Source organism: Pristiophorus japonicus, unplaced genomic scaffold, assembly GCF_044704955.1.
Source record: "Pristiophorus japonicus isolate sPriJap1 unplaced genomic scaffold, sPriJap1.hap1 HAP1_SCAFFOLD_622, whole genome shotgun sequence".
Lineage (NCBI taxonomy): Eukaryota > Metazoa > Chordata > Chondrichthyes > Pristiophoridae > Pristiophorus > Pristiophorus japonicus.
Window position 1 is genome coordinate 130,962 of NW_027254534.1, and position 16,645 is coordinate 147,606.

General features: G+C 43.9%; 1 pseudogene; it reads right to left on the reverse strand.

The window, feature by feature from the left end:
• The window catches only part of LOC139255710 (zinc finger protein 420-like), a 96,447-nt pseudogene that overhangs the window by 9,137 nt on the left and 70,665 nt on the right, over window positions 1-16,645 (reverse strand).

The following is a 16,645-nucleotide window of genomic DNA, read 5'->3' on the forward strand; positions in this document are numbered from 1 at the left end:
AATGCATCCACTTTTTCCAAGGCCACCTCCTTCAGTACTCTGGGATGCAGTCCATCAGGCCCTGGGGATTTATCGGCCTTCAATCCCATCAATTTCCCCAACACAATTTCCCGGCTAATAAGGATTTCCCTCAGTTCCTACTCCTTACTAGACCCCCCGACCCCTTTTATAACCGGAAGGTTGCTTGTGTCCTCCTTTGTGAATACCGAACCAAAGTACTTGTTCAATTGGTCCGCCATTTCTTTGTTCCCCATTATGACTTCCCCTGATTCTGACTGCAGGGGACCTACGTTTGTCTTTACTAACCTTTTTCTCTTTACATATCTATAGAAAGTTTTGCAATCTGTCTTAATGTTCCCTGCAAGCTTCTTCTCATACTCCATTTTCCCTGCCCTAATCAAACCCTTTGTCCTCCTCTGCTGAGTTCTAAATTTCTCCCAGTCCCCAGGTTCGCTGCTATTTCTGGCCAATTTGTATGCCACTTCCTTGGCTTTAATACTATCCCTGATTTCCCTTGATAGCCACGGTTGAGCCACCTTCCCTTTTTTATTTTTATGCCAGACAGGAATGTACAATTGTTGTAGTTCATCCATGCGGTCTCTAAATGTCTGCCATTGCCCATCCACAGTCAACCCCTTAAGTATCATTCGCCAATCCATCCCAGCCAATTCACGCCTCATACCTTCAAAGTTAGCCTTCTTTAAGTTCTGGACCATGGTCTCTGAATTAACTGTTTCATTCTCCATCCTAATGCAGAATTCCACCATATTATGGTCACTCTTCCCCAAGGGGCCTCGCACAACGAGATTGCTAATTAATCCTCTCTCATTACATAACACCCAGTCTAAGATGGCCTCCCCCCTAGTTGGTTCCTCGACATATTGGTCTAAAAAACCATCCCTTATGCACTCCAGGAAATCCTCCTCCACTGTATTGCTTCCAGTTTGGTTAGCCCAATCTATGTGCATATTAAAGTCACCCATTATAACTGCTGCACCTTTATTGCATGCACCCCTAATTTCCTGTTTGATGCCCTCCCGAACATCACTACTACTGTTTGGAGGTCTGTACACAACTCCCACTAACGTTTTTTGCCCTTTGGTGTTCTGCAGCTCTACCCATATAGATTCCACATCATCCAAGCTAATGTCCTTCCTAACTATTGCCTTAATCTCCTCCTTAACCAGCAATGCTACCCCACCTCCTTTTCCTTTTATTCTATCCTTCCTGAATGTTGAATACCCCTGGATGTTGAGTTCCCAGCCCTGATCATCCTGGAGCCACGTCTCCGTAATCCCAATCACATCATATTTGTTAACATCTATTTGCACAGTTAATTCATCCACCTTATTACGGATACTCCTTGCATTAAGACACAAAGCCTTTAGGCTTGTTTTTTTAACACCCTCTGTCCTTTTAGAATTTTGCTGTACAATGGCCCTTTTTGTTCTTTGCCTTGGGTTTCTCTGCCCTCCACTTTTCCTCATCTCCTTTCTGTCTTTTGCTTTTGCCTCCTTTTTGTTTCCCTCTATCTCCCTGCATTGGTTCCCATCCCCCTGCCATATTAGTTTAACTCCTCCCCAACAGCACGAGCAAACACTCCCCCGAGGACATTGGTTCCGATTCTGCCCAGGTGCAGACCGTCCGGATTGTACTGGTCCCACCTCCCCCAGAACCGGTTCCAATGCCCCAGGAATTTGAATCCCTCCCTGCTGCACCATTGCTCAAGCCACGTATTCATCTGAGCTATCCTGCGATTCCTACTCTGACTAGCACGTGGCACTGGTAGCAATCCCGAGATTACTACTTTTGAGGTCCTACTTTTTAATTTAGCTCCTAGGGGACTATGGGTTTTACTTGCTGCATATTATTGTTCTGATGGGTTTTATTCTGTACCTGTCAGTCTCTGCTATGGGAATGTGAGTTTTATTCTGTACCTGTCAGTCTCTGCTATGTGAGTGTGGGTTTAATTCTGTTCCTATCAGTTTATGCTATGGGAATGTCGGTTTCATTCTGGACTCGTCAGTCTCTGCTATGCAAAAATGGGTTTTACTCTACCTGTCAGCTTCTAGTATGAGAGTGTGGGTTTTTATCCTCAGTTTATGGTGGGAGTGTGGGTTTTATTCTGTAGCTGTCAGTCTATGTTGTGAAAGTGTGCATTTTACTCTGTACCTGTCAGTTCCTAATGTGTGAGTTTGGGTTTTATTCCTTACCTGTTAGTCTCTGCTATGGGAATGTGGGTTTAATTCTGTACCTGTCAGTTTCTAATATGTGAGTGTAGGTTTTTTTTGTACCTGTCAATCTCTGGAATGTGAGTTTAGGTTTATTCTATTTTAACCTGGCTATGAAACCTGCTCCCTCGTGGCATAGGTGTCCTCTGGAAATAAACTCAGCAGATCAGTACGAATCGCTTGCCGATTATTCAAACGTTTCAGATAAATGCACAAAATGACCAAACTGCTTCAAAAACAGACACAAGCTGTCAAAAATAATGGAAAACAAGTCCCAGTAGATTTAGAGAGAGAGCTCGGGCTGGTGGGAATCCATCACTGGATCGTTCACATAAGCCGACTGGATTCATTTGGTGATAGTACGAATTCACTGGTAGGTATTCGATGAGTAAGGTAAATAATCACCAGATTGGTATTTATCTTTTTCTTGTAACATCACAGATAAGTGGATCGCAAGCAGGGTGGAGGAATTTGGTGATAGTACGAATTCATTGCAAATTATTGACCTGGTTAGGAAATTGACTGAGCTGTCGGAGACAGAGGGTAGGGACAAAGGTTGGTTCTCAAGTTGGCAGGATGTGGTGTCCCACAGGGATCTGTGTTGGGGATTCAACTATCCCTAGTATTTATTAATGACTTAGTTGATGGCATAGAAAGTCATATATCTAAATTTGCCACTGAACACAAAAGAAAGATGGCATTGCAGGCAGTGTAGTTGAAAGAATCAAATTACAAAGGGATAGCGATAAATTAAGTTAATGAGCAAAGCTGCGCCAAATCGATTTCAATGTAGACAAATGTGAGGTCATCCACTTTGGACCTAAAAAGGATACAAGAGGGTACTTTCTAAATGGTAAAAAGCTAAAAACAGTGGAAGTCCACAGAGACTTGGGAGTCCAGGTACAGAGATCATTAAAATGTCATGAACAAGTACAGAAAATAATCAGAAAGGCTGATGGAATGCTGGTTTTTACATCTAGAGCACTAGAATACTAGGGGGTAGAGGTTATGCTGCAGCTATACAAAGCCCTGGTTAGCCAACACCTGGAGCACTATGAGCAGTTCTGTGCACCATGCCTTAGGAAGGTTATATTGGCCTTGGAGCGAGTGCAGCGTAGATTTACCACAATGATACTCGGACTCCAAGATTTAAGGTATGAGGAAAAATTACACAAATTAGGGCTGTATCCCCTAGAATTTAGGTTAAGGGCTGATCTGATCGAAGTTTAAGATATTAAGCGGAACAGATGGGGTAGAGAGAGAGAAACTATTTCCGCTGGTTGGGGATTCTAGGACTCGGGGCATAGTCTAAAAATTAGAGCCAGAACTTTTAGCAGTGAAATGAGGGAACACATTTATACATAATAGGTGGTAGAAGTTTGGAACTCGCTTCCTCAAACACCAATTGATGCTAGGTCAGTTGTTAATTTTAAATCGGAGATTGATAGCTGTTTGTTAACTAAAGGTATTAAAGGATCTGGTCAAAGGTGGGTATATGGAGTAAGGTCGCAGATCAGCCAGGATCTCATTGAATGGGGGAACAGGTTCGAGGGGCTCAATGGCCTACTCCTGTTCCTATGGAGCAGTTGCCAGGACTGGTGAAATAATCCAAATAGAGATTTATTTGCCAAGACTCTGCAGCAGTTGTTTTCTGCTGTTAGATACCAGAATCAAATTGATCAGAATGCACCAATTGAAACAGAAAATTCAGCACTTTCTGGGGAGGTGAATGGCCGAGACACATTGATACTGAACTGTATTTAGTGAGCAACAGAACAAGGAGGAAGAGACAATCTCACACAGACACATACACACACGTAGAGACATACCCACAGAAGCACATACACAAGCACGTACACATTCATATATCAAAATATATACATAAACACATACACAGCCACAAAGATTGACACACATACACTTCTCTAACTGGCGAGAAGCTCGGAGCTGTGGATGAGCAGAGATTTTTCGGGGCAGGCGTATAAAAGAATACAGAGGTAAAGCAGGTGGAAGAAGTTAAGAGACAGATCAGCCCTGATCTCACTGAATGGGGGAACAAGCTCGAGGAGCTGAATGGCCTGTTCCTGTTCCGATGTTCCTTCCTCCACTTTATCTCCAGTGTCACTATCAAGCACTTCCAGGGCACATACAATACTGAGCACCCTCTACATTACCTTGTCATTACTACTGTCACTCTGTCCCCAGCCCTACTCCAGACCATTTCTGTTCCTGAATTTATAAACTAGGAAAATGTAGAAACGATAAATCCTCAGGACTGGATGAATTGCATCCGCGCAAACTAAACCATGCAAAGGAAGAGCCCATCGAGAGAATTGTGTTCAGTTCTGGACCTCACGAATTATGTATTAGCTTTGGCGGGGGTGCAGCACAGATTCAGCAGGTTGATACCGGGGCTAAAAGGGTTAAATTATGAGGACAGATGGCATAGACAAGTCTTTTACTTCCTTGAAGATAGAAAATGAAGGATGATATCATTGACATGTTTTAGATGATAGAGAGATACTATTTCATCTGGTGGGAGAGTCCAGAACAAGGGGAATAAACTTAAAAGTTAAAGCTAGGCCGTTCAGGAGTGAGGCCAGGATGCACTTCTTCACACACAGGTCAGTCGCAATCTGGAAATCTCTCCCCCAAAAAGCTGGAGCTCAACTGAAACATTCAAGACTCAGACTAACTGATTTTTGTTAGGTTGGGTTCTGTGTCTGTATATTGACACTCAAAGACAAACACACACACACACACACACACAGACATGCTGAAACACACACATGGGTTAAGGGTGTAGGTGGACTGAAAGGGATTAAGCAGACTTTTAAAGGCACTTGTTCGTCAGTCCGTCTGCCGATTTCGGGCCTGGTTTGGTACAAATCTGACCTCTCACCAAGGACTCTGTTTGAACTCACCACATTCATTTTACACAAGTCCTTCAGATTGGTAGGGGTGAAAGGTCAGTATTTTGACCCTCTGTGACACCCAGCCCATTGCTGAAGATTGTTTCGAGTGCTGTACCATGTCTTTTCAGAATTCACTATAGAATTACATAGTATTCACTTCAGAGAAACAGGCCATTCTGCCCAACATGTCCATGACGATGTTTATGCTCCACACGAGCATTCTCTCACCTTAGTTCGCCTCACCCTATCATATCCTCTATTCCTTTCTCTCTCATGTACGTATCTAGCTTCACCTTAAAGGCGCTCAGCTATTCACCTTAACTCCATGTGCTAGCAAGCTCTACAATCTAACCACTCTCTGGGTAAAGAGGTTTCTCCTGAATTCCTTATTGGATTTATTAGTGACTATCTTATATTTAGTTCCTAGTTTTGGACTCCTCACAAGTGGTAACATCTTCTCTACATCTACCCTAACAAACAGCTACATAATTATAAAGATCTCTATGAGCCTTCTCTTTTCTAGAGAACGAGCCCCAGCATGTTCAGCCATTCTGGATACTTATAACCTCTCACTTCTGGTGTCATCCTTGGAAATCTTTTTTGCAACAGCCACAGTGCCTGTATATCTTTTTCATAATATGGAGACCAAAACTGAACACAGTATTCCAAGTGTGGTCTAAACAAGGTTCTATATATGTTCCACAAAACTTCTCTGCTTTGCAATTCTCTTACTCTAGAAATGAGACCCAGTGCTTTATTTACATTTCCATTGCCTTGTTAACCTGCTTTTAATGATTTGTGCATCTGTTCCCCTAGATCACTGGTGGGCAAAATACAGCCCATGGGCCATATCTGGCTCGCCAAGACATTCTATCCGTCCCGCTGGATGGGACAGAAATAGAACGCAAGCCAGATCTCGAGCTGCACATTCGTCTATCCACTTTCACTTCTCATGAGTCAGAGACAGACCTGAACTGCAGCCAAGGAAAAAACATAGTAATACTTCATTTAAATTAATAATTCGCCAAAGCGATTCTCTCTGGCCTGATCTTAAAAGGATCCGTTGAGTAATTCTCGGCGCCAATGGCAGACATCAGTACCCAGAATGCACTGCGTACTAGAATATGCCCTATCCAATTTAGAGTGGAGTCATGGCTGCTCATCTCCACAAATCTTTTACCGAAGAAAGTGACTGGCGCTGCATCTCTCGTCTCCCGATACAATGGCAGGGGAGTTCTCAGCTGGCACCAATTGGGACGGCATTAGTAATCTTTGCAGAGGGACATAATGATGACTGAGGTGGGAAAATGATGCTGACACAGGCTCTAAAGGGGGTACAGTTCTATTTCATAGCACTGATTTACAGAGACCAGAAGATACCACAACATTTTCAACTTTTATCTTTGATTCGGTCCAAGTCAGCATGGATTTATGAAAGGGAAATCATGCTTGACAAATCTTCGAGAATTGTTTGAGGATGTAACTAGTAGAGTGGACAAGAGGGAGCCAGTGGATGTGGTGTATTTAGACTTTCAAAAGGCTTTTGACAAGGTCCCACTCAAGAGGTTAGTGTGCAAAATTAAAGCACATGGTATTGGGGGTAATGTACTGACGTGGTTGGCAGACAGGAAGCAAAGAGTGGGAATAAATAGGTTCTTTTCAGAATGGCAGGCAGTGACTAGTGGGGTACCACAAGGTTCAGTGCTGGGACCCCAGCTATTTACAATATACATTAATGATTTAGACGAAGGAATTGAATGTAACATCTCCAAGTTTGCAGATGGCACTAAGCTGGGTGGCAGTGTGAGCTATGAGGAGGATGCTAAGAGGCTGCAGGGTGACTTGGACATTTTAGGTTGTGAATGTGCATGAAGAAGTTGTGAATGTGTCAGTTGAAGAGGATCATGGGAAGATAGCTAAAAGAAAATGTCAAGCTGCGATATTTGCAATGTCGACACAAAAAGGGGTTACTCAGAGTTGTGGTCAAACACGAGTTACGCGAAAAAGCAAAGTCAGGCATGAGTCAGACGAAAGACTGCTATAACCAGCCGTAAAATAGGGAAATGCAATGTAAAACGAAACTGTAAACACATCCCTGGAGCCTGCCCTATTTGGAGAGTTGTTAGCCTGCAATTGGGTATGCTATGGGGGAAGCCGACCAATGATTGTATAAACTGAGTGTCACTCAAATATGTTCTGCTGTAACAATGTATAAATATTGAGCTTTTGTACTGTTACGAGACTTGTCAAGAGAGAGGTGAACAGGCTCAAATCGAGGGTGTTCCCTTTATCTTAACAGGTCCCGGCCGGAGAATCTCTAATAAAGGTCTTATGTTGCGAAGACTAAAAGTGTTCTTGTGTCAGTGAATTCGCTGAAACAGATTGAAGGGAAAAGAATCCGTATCAACAAGGTGAGTGGGCAAATACATGGCAGATGCGATATAATGTAGATAAATGTTTGGTGGTAAAAACAAGGCGGCAGATTATCTGAATTATGACAGGTTAGTAAAAGGGGAGGTGCAACGAGACCTGGGTTTCATGGTACATCAGTCATTGAAAGTTGGCATACACGTACAGCAGGCGGTGAAGAAGGCAAATGGCATGTTGGCCTTCATAGCGAGAGGATTTGTGTATAGAAGCAGGGAGGTCTTACTATAGTTGTTCAGGGCCTTGGTGAGGCCACACCTTGAATATTGTATACAGTTTTATTCTCCTAATCTGAGGAAAGACATTCTTGCTATTGAGGGAGTGCAGCGAAGGTTCACCAGACTGATTCCTGGGCTGATAGGACTGACATATGAAGAAAGACTGGATCGACTAGGCTTATATTCAATGAAATTTAGAAGAATGATAGGGGATCTTATAGAAACATATAAAATTCTGACGGGATTGGACAGGTTTGATGTAGGAAGAATGTTCCCAATGTTAGGGAAGTTCAGAACCAGGGGTCATAGTCTAAGGATAAGGGGTAAGCCATTTAGGACCGAGATGAGAAGAAACTTCTTCACTCAGAGAGTTGTGAGCATGTGGAATTCTCTACCACAGAAAGTTGTTGAGGCCAGTTCGTTAGATATATTCAAAAGGGAGTGAGATGTGGCCCTTACGGCTAAATGGATCAAGGGGTATGGAGAGAAAGCAGGAATGGGGTACTGAAGTGCATGATCAACCATGATCATATTGAATGGTGGTGCAGGCTCGAAGGGCCGAACAGCCTACTCCTGCACCTATTTTCTATGTTTCTATGTTTCATTTATAAGCAGTACCGGATACAAGTTGTGTATGTAAGATAGCATCTGACTACTACATGAAATTATGTTTATGCAATGTTTTAATTTTTTTGCGCACGGTCCCTTTAAATTTGCTGCACAGCCGGGCACGATGCAACTGCACATGCGCAGTGTCTCTTCCAGTGGCAGGAGCTGGGGATCAGTCTGTGCGGGACCCAGCGATTAGTGGAATATTGGTGGGCGGCACTCAACAGCTCACCAAAACTTTGTTAAGTGGCCCTCCAGCCCAAATAATTGCCCACCCTGCCCGAGATATCTTTGCTCCTCAACACCATTTAGATACTTTTTTCCTGAAAATGGAGTACTTGCATTTATATTGCACCTTTCACCACCACCACACATCTCAAAACAAAGCTTTAAAGCAAATGAAGTACTTTTGGAGCGTAGTCATTGTTGTAATGTGAGAAACGCAGCACCAATTTGCACACAGCAAGCTCCCACAAACAGCAATGTGATGAGAACATAAGAAATAGGAGCAGGAGTAGGCCATTCGGCCCATTGAGCCTGCTCTGCCATTCAATAAGATCATGGCTGTTCTGATCATGGACTCAGCTCCACTTCCCTGCCCGCTCCCTGTAACCCTGTATTCCCTTATCACTCAAAAATCTGTCTATCTCCACCTTAAAGATATTCAAACACCCAGCCTCCACAGCTCTCTGGGGCACAGAATGCCACAGATTTACAACCCTCAGAGAAGAAGTTCCTCCTCATCTCAGTTTTAAATGGGCCCCTTATTCTGAGACGATGTCCCCTAGTTTTACTTCCCCTATGAGTGGAAATATCCTTTGTGCATCCACCTTGTCGAGCCCCCTCATTATCTTGTATGTTTCGATATGATCACCTCTCATTCTTCTGAACTCCAATGTGTATAGGCCCAATCTACTCAACCCATCTTCATACGTCAACCTAATGAACCTTCTCTGAACAGCCTCTAATGCAAGTATATCCTTCCTTAAATACAGAGACCAAAACTGTACGCAGTACTCCAGGTGTGGCCTCACCAATACCCTGTACAGTTGTAGCAGAACTTCTCTGCTTTTATACTCTATCCCCCTTGCAATAAAGGCCAACATTCCATTTGCCTTCCTGATTACGTGCTGTACCCCATACTAACTTTTTGTGTTTCATGCACAAGGATGCCCAGGTCCCTCGGTACTGTAGCACTTTGCAATTTTGCTCCATTTAAATAATAATTTGCTTTTTAATTCTTTCTGCGAAAGTGGACAACCTCACACTTTCCCACATTATACTCCATCTGCCAAATGTTTGCCCACTCACTTAGTCTATCTATATCCCCTACAGATTTTGTGTGTCCTCCTCACAACTTGCTTTCCCACCCATCTTTATATCATCAGCAAACTTGGCTACATTACACTCGGTCCCTTCATCCAAGTCATTAATATAGATTGTAAATAGTTGAGGACCTAGCACCCTGCGACACCCCACCATTCACTGTTGGCCAACCGGAAAATGATCCATTTATCCCGACTCTCTGTTTTCTGTTAGTTAGCCAATCCTCTACCCATGCAAATATATTGCCCCCTATCCTGTGAACGTTTATCTTATGCAGTCACCTTTTATGTGGCACCTTATCGAATGCCTTCTGGAAATCCAATTAAACCACATCCACTGGTTCCCCCTTATCCACCCTACTCGTTACATCCTCAAAGAGCTCCAGCAAATTTGTCAAACATGATTTCCCTTTCATAAAACCATGCTGACTCTGCTTGATTGAATTGTGCTTTTCCAAGTGTCCTGCTACTGCTTCCTTAATAATGGACTCTAGCATTTTCCCAACGACAGATGTTAGGCTAACTGGTCTATAGTTTCCTGCTTTTTGTCTGCCTCCTTTTTTTTTTTTAAATAGGGGCGTTACATTTGCGGTTTTCCAATCCACTGGGACCGCCCCAGAATCCAGGGAATTTTGGTAGATTACAACCAATGCATCCACTATCTCTGCAGCCACTTTTAAGACCCAAAGATGTAAGCCATCAGGTCCTGGGGACTTGTCTGCCTTTAAGTCCCATTATTTTACCGAGTACTACTTCATTAGTGATAGTGTTAAGTTCCTCCCTCCATACAGTCCTTTGATTATCCACTATTGGGATGTTTTTAATGCCTTCTACCATGAAGACCGATGCAAAATATTTGTTCAACGTCTCTGCGATTTCCCTGTTCTTCATTATTAATTCCCCATCTCATCCTCTAGGGGATAACGACCAGACAATCTGTTTTTGTAATGTTGAAGGATAAATACTGGCCAGGAGACCGGGAATAACTCCTCTGCGCTTCCTCGAAATAGTGTCATGGGACCTTTCACATGCACCTGAGGGAGCAGACGGGGCTGTGGTTTAACGTCGCTTCTGAAAGACGGCACCTGATAGTGCAGCACTCCCTCAGCACTGCACTGGATTGTCAGCCTAGATTTTTGTGCTCAAATCCCTGGTGTGGGAATTGTACCCACAATCTTATAACTCAAAGGTGAGGGTGCTACTCACTGAGCCACAGCTGACACAGCTGAGTACCTGGCCTCCTTATTCCACCTACCAAAATGCACCACGTCACAGATATTTATATTGGAAGTAGAATCATAGAAGTTTACAGCACAGAAGGAGGCCATTTTGGCACATTATGCCGGCCAACAAGAGGCTATCCAGCTGTAACCCTGCAGGTTACGACACTTCAAGTGCACATCCAAGTATTTTTTAATGTGGGTGAGGGTTTCTGCCTCTACCACCCTTTCAGGCAGTGAGTTCCAGAATCCCACAACCCTCTGCGTGAATAAATTTCCCCTCAAATCCCTTCTAAATCTTCTACCAATTATTTTAATTTATGCCCACTGGTTGTTGAACCCTCTGCTAAGGGAAATAGGTCCTTTCTATCCACTATATCTAGGCCCTCATAATTTTATACACCTCAATGAGGTCTCCTCTCAGCCTCCTCTGTTCCAAGGAAAACAAATCCAGCCTATCCAATCTGTCCTCATAGCCAAGATTCTCCACTCCCGGCAACAGCCTCATAAATCTCCTCTGTACCCTCTCCAGTGCAATCATGTCCTTCCTTTAATGTGGTGACCACAACTGCACGCAGTACTCAGCTTTTTTAAAAAAACAGTTCAAGCATAACCCCCTGCTCTTGTATTCTGTGCCTCGGCTAATAAAGGCAAGCATTCCGTATGCATTCTTAACCACCTTATCTACCTGTACTGCTACTTTCAGGGATCTGTGGACATGCACTCCAAGGTCCCTTTGTTCCTCTACACTTCTCAGTGTCCTACCATTTAATGTGTATTCCCTTTCCTTGTTAGCCCTCCCCACATGCATTACCTCACACTTCTCTGGATTAAATTCCATTTGCCACTGTTTTGACCAGTTGATTGATATCTTTCTGCAGTCCTCAGCTTTCTTCATTATCAACCACACAGCCGATTTTAGTATCATCTGCAAAATTCCTAATCATACCCCCTATATTCAAGTCTATATTGAAGTATATCACAAAAAGTAAGGGGCCTAGTACTGAGCTCTGCGGAACCCCACTGGAAACATCCTTCCAGTCACAAAAACATCCATCAACCATTACCCTTTGCGTCCTGCCTCTGAGCCAATTTTGGATCCAACTTGCCACTTTGCCCTGGATCTCATGGGCTTTTACTTTCGTGACCAATCTGCTATGTGGGACATTATCAAAAGCATTGCTAAAATCCATATACACTACATCATACGTTTGGCCCTCATCCACCCTCCTGGTTACCTCCTCGAAAAATTCAATCAAATTAGTTAGACACGACCTTCCCTTAACAAATCCGTGCTGACTGTCCTTGATTAAGCCGTGTCTTTCTAAGTGAAGGTTTATCCTGTCCTTCAGGATTTTTTCCAATAATTTTCCTACCACTGAGGTTGGGCTGACTGGTTTGTAATTACTCAGTCTATCCCTTTCTCCCTTCTTAAACAAAAGTACCACATTAGTAGTCCTCCAGCACCATATCTAAAGCCAGAGAGGATTGGAAAATGGTGGTTGAGCAGTTATAATGAGGGATGTTCAAGAGGCCAGAATTTGAGGAGCAAGACATCTTGTGGGGTTGTGAGGCTGAAAAAGATTACAGCGATAGGGAAGAGCGAGACCATGGAATGATTTGTAAACAAGGATGAGAATTTTGAAATCGAGGCTTTGTTTAACTGGGAGCCAATGTAGGTCAGAAAACACAGAGTGATGGGTGATCTTGACTTGATGCGGCGGGTTAGTACATGGGGGGCTGAGATTTGGATGACTTCAAGTTTACGTAGTGAGGAATGTGGGAGACCGGCCAGGAGTGAATTGGAGTAGTCGAGTCTAGAGGTAACAAAGGCATGGATGAGGGTTTCAGCAGCACAAGAGCTGAGGCAGGAGCGGAGGTGGGTAATGTTATGGAGGTGGAAAAAGGCGGTTTTAGTTATGCCACGGATATGTGGCTGGAAACTCATTTCAGGGTCAAATATGACACCTAGGTTGTGAACAGTCTTGTTCACCCTCAGATTGATGCTGAGGAGAGGGATGGAGTCAGTGGTTAGGGAACGCAGTTTGTGGCGGGGACCAAAGATAATGGCTTCGGTCTTCCCAATAGTTAATTGGAGAAAATTTCTGCTCATCCAGTACTGGATGTCGGACAAGCAGTCTGACAATTTAGATACCAAGCATGGGTCGAGACAAGTGGTGGAGAGGTAGAGCTGGGTATCGTCAGCGTACATGTAGAAACTGACTCCGTGTTTTCAGATGATATCGCCAAGGGGCAGCATATAGATGAGAAATAAGGGGGAAACAAGGACAGATCCTTGGGGGACACCAGAGGTAACAATGCAGGAGTGGGAAGAGAAGCCATTGCACGATATTTTCTGGCTACGATTAGATAGGCAAGAATGGAACCAGGCGAGTGCAGTCCCACCTAGCTGGACATTGGTGGAGAGGCGTTGGAGGAGGATGGAGTAGTCAACTGTGTCAGAGGTGCAGCAGAGGTTAGAACCTAAAGCAAATTTTCCACTAGATTAACAGTGACTCCAATCCACTTATGTTATAAGAACACAAAAAATAGGAGCAGGCCATTCGGCCCCTCGAGCCTGATCCACCATTCAATAATATCGTAGCTGATCTTCTACCTCAACTCCACTTTCCTCATATCCCTTCACCCCTTAATATTCAAAAATGTATCCAGCTGCCTTGAATATACTCAAACACTGAGCATCCATAGCCCTTTGGGGGAGAGACTTCCAAAGATTCACCATGCTCTGAGTGAAGAAATTTATCTTCATCTCAGTCCTAAATGAGATTGTGACTCCTGGTTCCAGACTCCCAGCCAGAGGAAATATCCTTCCTGCATCTACCCTGTCAAGCCCTTTAAGAATTGTGTATGTTTCAATTAGATCACCTCTCATTCTTCTAAACTACAGAGAATATAGGCCTAATCTACTCAATCTCTCCTCATAGGACAATCCCCCCATCCCAGGAATCAGTCTGGTGAACCTCCATTCCTCAATGGCAAGTATATCCTTTCTTTGGCAAGGAGATCAAAACTGTACACAATACTTCAAATGTGGTCTCACCAGGGTAGTATGTAATTGCAGTACTTATATTCAAATCCTTTTCTAATAAAGGTCAACATACCATTTGCTTTCTTAATTGCTTCCTGTACCTGCATGTTAACTTTCAGTGATTCATATACATGGACACCCAGGACCCTCTGAACAACAGCATTTTCCAATCTTTCAGCATTTACAAACTACTCTGCTTTTCTATTTTTCCTACCAAAGTAGGATAACTTCACATTATATTCCATTTTCCATCTTCTTGCCCACCTCACTTAGCCCATCTATATCCCTTTGAAGTTTCTTTGCATTTTGCATCATCCTCACAACTTACATTCCCACCTAGCTTTGTATCATCAGCAAACTTGGATATCATCCAAATCATTGATATAGATTGTGAATAGCTGGGGCCCAAGCCCTGATCCTTACGGTACCACTCCACTAGTTACAGCCTGCCAACCCGAAAATTATCCGTTTATTCCGACTCTGTTTTCTGTCCATTAACCAATCCTCAATCCATGCTCGTGTCCACAGTAAATGACACAAGGTCAGCCCGCTGGATGGAACCTCGGACACCCTGAGCTTGATCTCCGGTGTCTCCAGTCCCGACTGCCCCCTTACATCAGTCTCCCCTCACTTTTATACCCTGCAGTGATCCACCTCTGGCACCTGACTCTTCTTTGTCTTCTCTGCTGGGTTTTGGCAGGAAGCTGGGAAAAGACAGCTGGAACTTCTCTAATTTGTGATTTACAAGGACACTTTCCCTGGTTCCCAGCAGTTACTATTCTTCAGCAATTTTCCGATTATCCCTAAACTCCCCTGCCTGCTGTTAGTTGTTATTTCTTATAGTTTCATAATTATAGGTATAAACATCACACATTATAATCTAACCTATTCTATTACTCACTCTGGTTTAAGCTTATATTGTCCTGTACTATTTTATGATTTTATAACCAATCCTCAATCCATGCGAGTATAGTACCCCCAATCTTATGAGCTCTAATTTTGTTTAATTATCTCTTGTCGAATGCCTTCTGAAAATCTAAATACACCACATCCACTAGTTCCCCCCTTATCTGTTCTGTTAGTTACCACCTCAAAAAATGCTAACAGATTTGTCAAACATGATTTCAGTTTTATAAATCCGTATTGACTCTGCCCAATCCTGTTATTATTTTTAATAGTGCCCTGTTACCACATCCTTATAACAGATTCTAGCATTTTCCTTACTACTGATGTCAGACTAACTGGTCTGTGATTCCTTGTTTTTTCTCTCCCTCCTTTCTTAAATGGTGGGGTTATATTTGGTACCTTCCAATCCGCACGAAGGGAGAGAGCGCGAATGAGTGAGACGAAGATTGGCACGGAAGGGAGAGAGAGCTGGACAGAGTGAGATCAAACAGACAGCAAAGTAAGTGAGACAGAGTGAGACTTAAATCCAAAAGGGGGAGTGGGAGAGACAGAATGAGGCAGAGAAAGAAAGGAAAGAAAGAGAAGGTATTGGCTGGGATGGCAAGGGAGAAGAGAATGGGGCAGAGAGAAGAGAGAGGGGCGAAAGAGGCGGAGAGAGGTAGACTGAGAGCATAGCAGAAAGAGGAACAGAGAAGCAGAGAAGAGAAAGGTGGAAAGAGTGAGAGACAGTGAGGCAGAGAGAAATGAGAGAGGTAGAGATCTTATTGAATGGCGGAGCCGGCTCAAGGGGCAAAATGGCCTACTCCTGCTCCTATTTCTTATGTTCTTAATAGAGCAAATGTGAATTAGAGAGAGAGAGAGAGAGAGAGAGAGAGCGAGAGAGAGAGAGAACAAGGTGGGGGGGGGGGGGAAGAGAGAAATTGAGAAAGAAACAGGTGGAGATATGAGAGTGCTTCTTCGGCAGCCCCTCACAAACCCTCGACCTCTACCATCTAGAAGGACAAGGGCAGCAAGCACATGGGAACACCACCACCAGCACGTTCCCCTCCAAGTCACACACCATCCTGATATGTAAGAATATCACCGTTCCTTCGTGGCTGGGTCAAAATCCTGGCACTCCCTCCCTCATCATCATCATCATCATAGGCAGTCCCTCGAATCGAGGATGACTTTCTTCCACGTCAAAAAGTTCACAGGTGTTTCAATGAAGGACCTAAAATTCCAGGTCCCGTACTACATGTTGAAGGGTGGAAGATGCCTGTATGTGGATTTTTTTTAAACGTGTGGAGACCGTTGCACACCAGCCACCACACGGGCTTGACAGAGCTAGGTCTTGGTCCAGTGGCAAGGATTAACCAAAACGACTGGAGACCAGCTCTGCTGCACGGACCTAATGCGCACATATATCACAGTGTGGATGGCCCGTGCTGCCCCTGGGCCCTCGCCTCTTCTGGTCCCCAAACTCACGCCTCTCCTGGGCCCCGGTCATATCCCTCTACAATCTCTCGCTGCTCCTTCGCCCTGACCTCGCCGCTCCATCACACGGACTGCAGCGGTTCAAGAAGGTGGCTCACAACCATCTTCTCAAGGGCAATTAGAGATGGGTAATAAATGCTGGCCTTGCCAGCGAAGCCCACATCCCATGAACAAATCTTTTTTTAAAGTCACCTTCTCTTTTCAAGAGGAAGAGACCCAGCCTGTTCATCCTTTCCTAATAGGCATAACCTCGCATTTCTGGTATCATA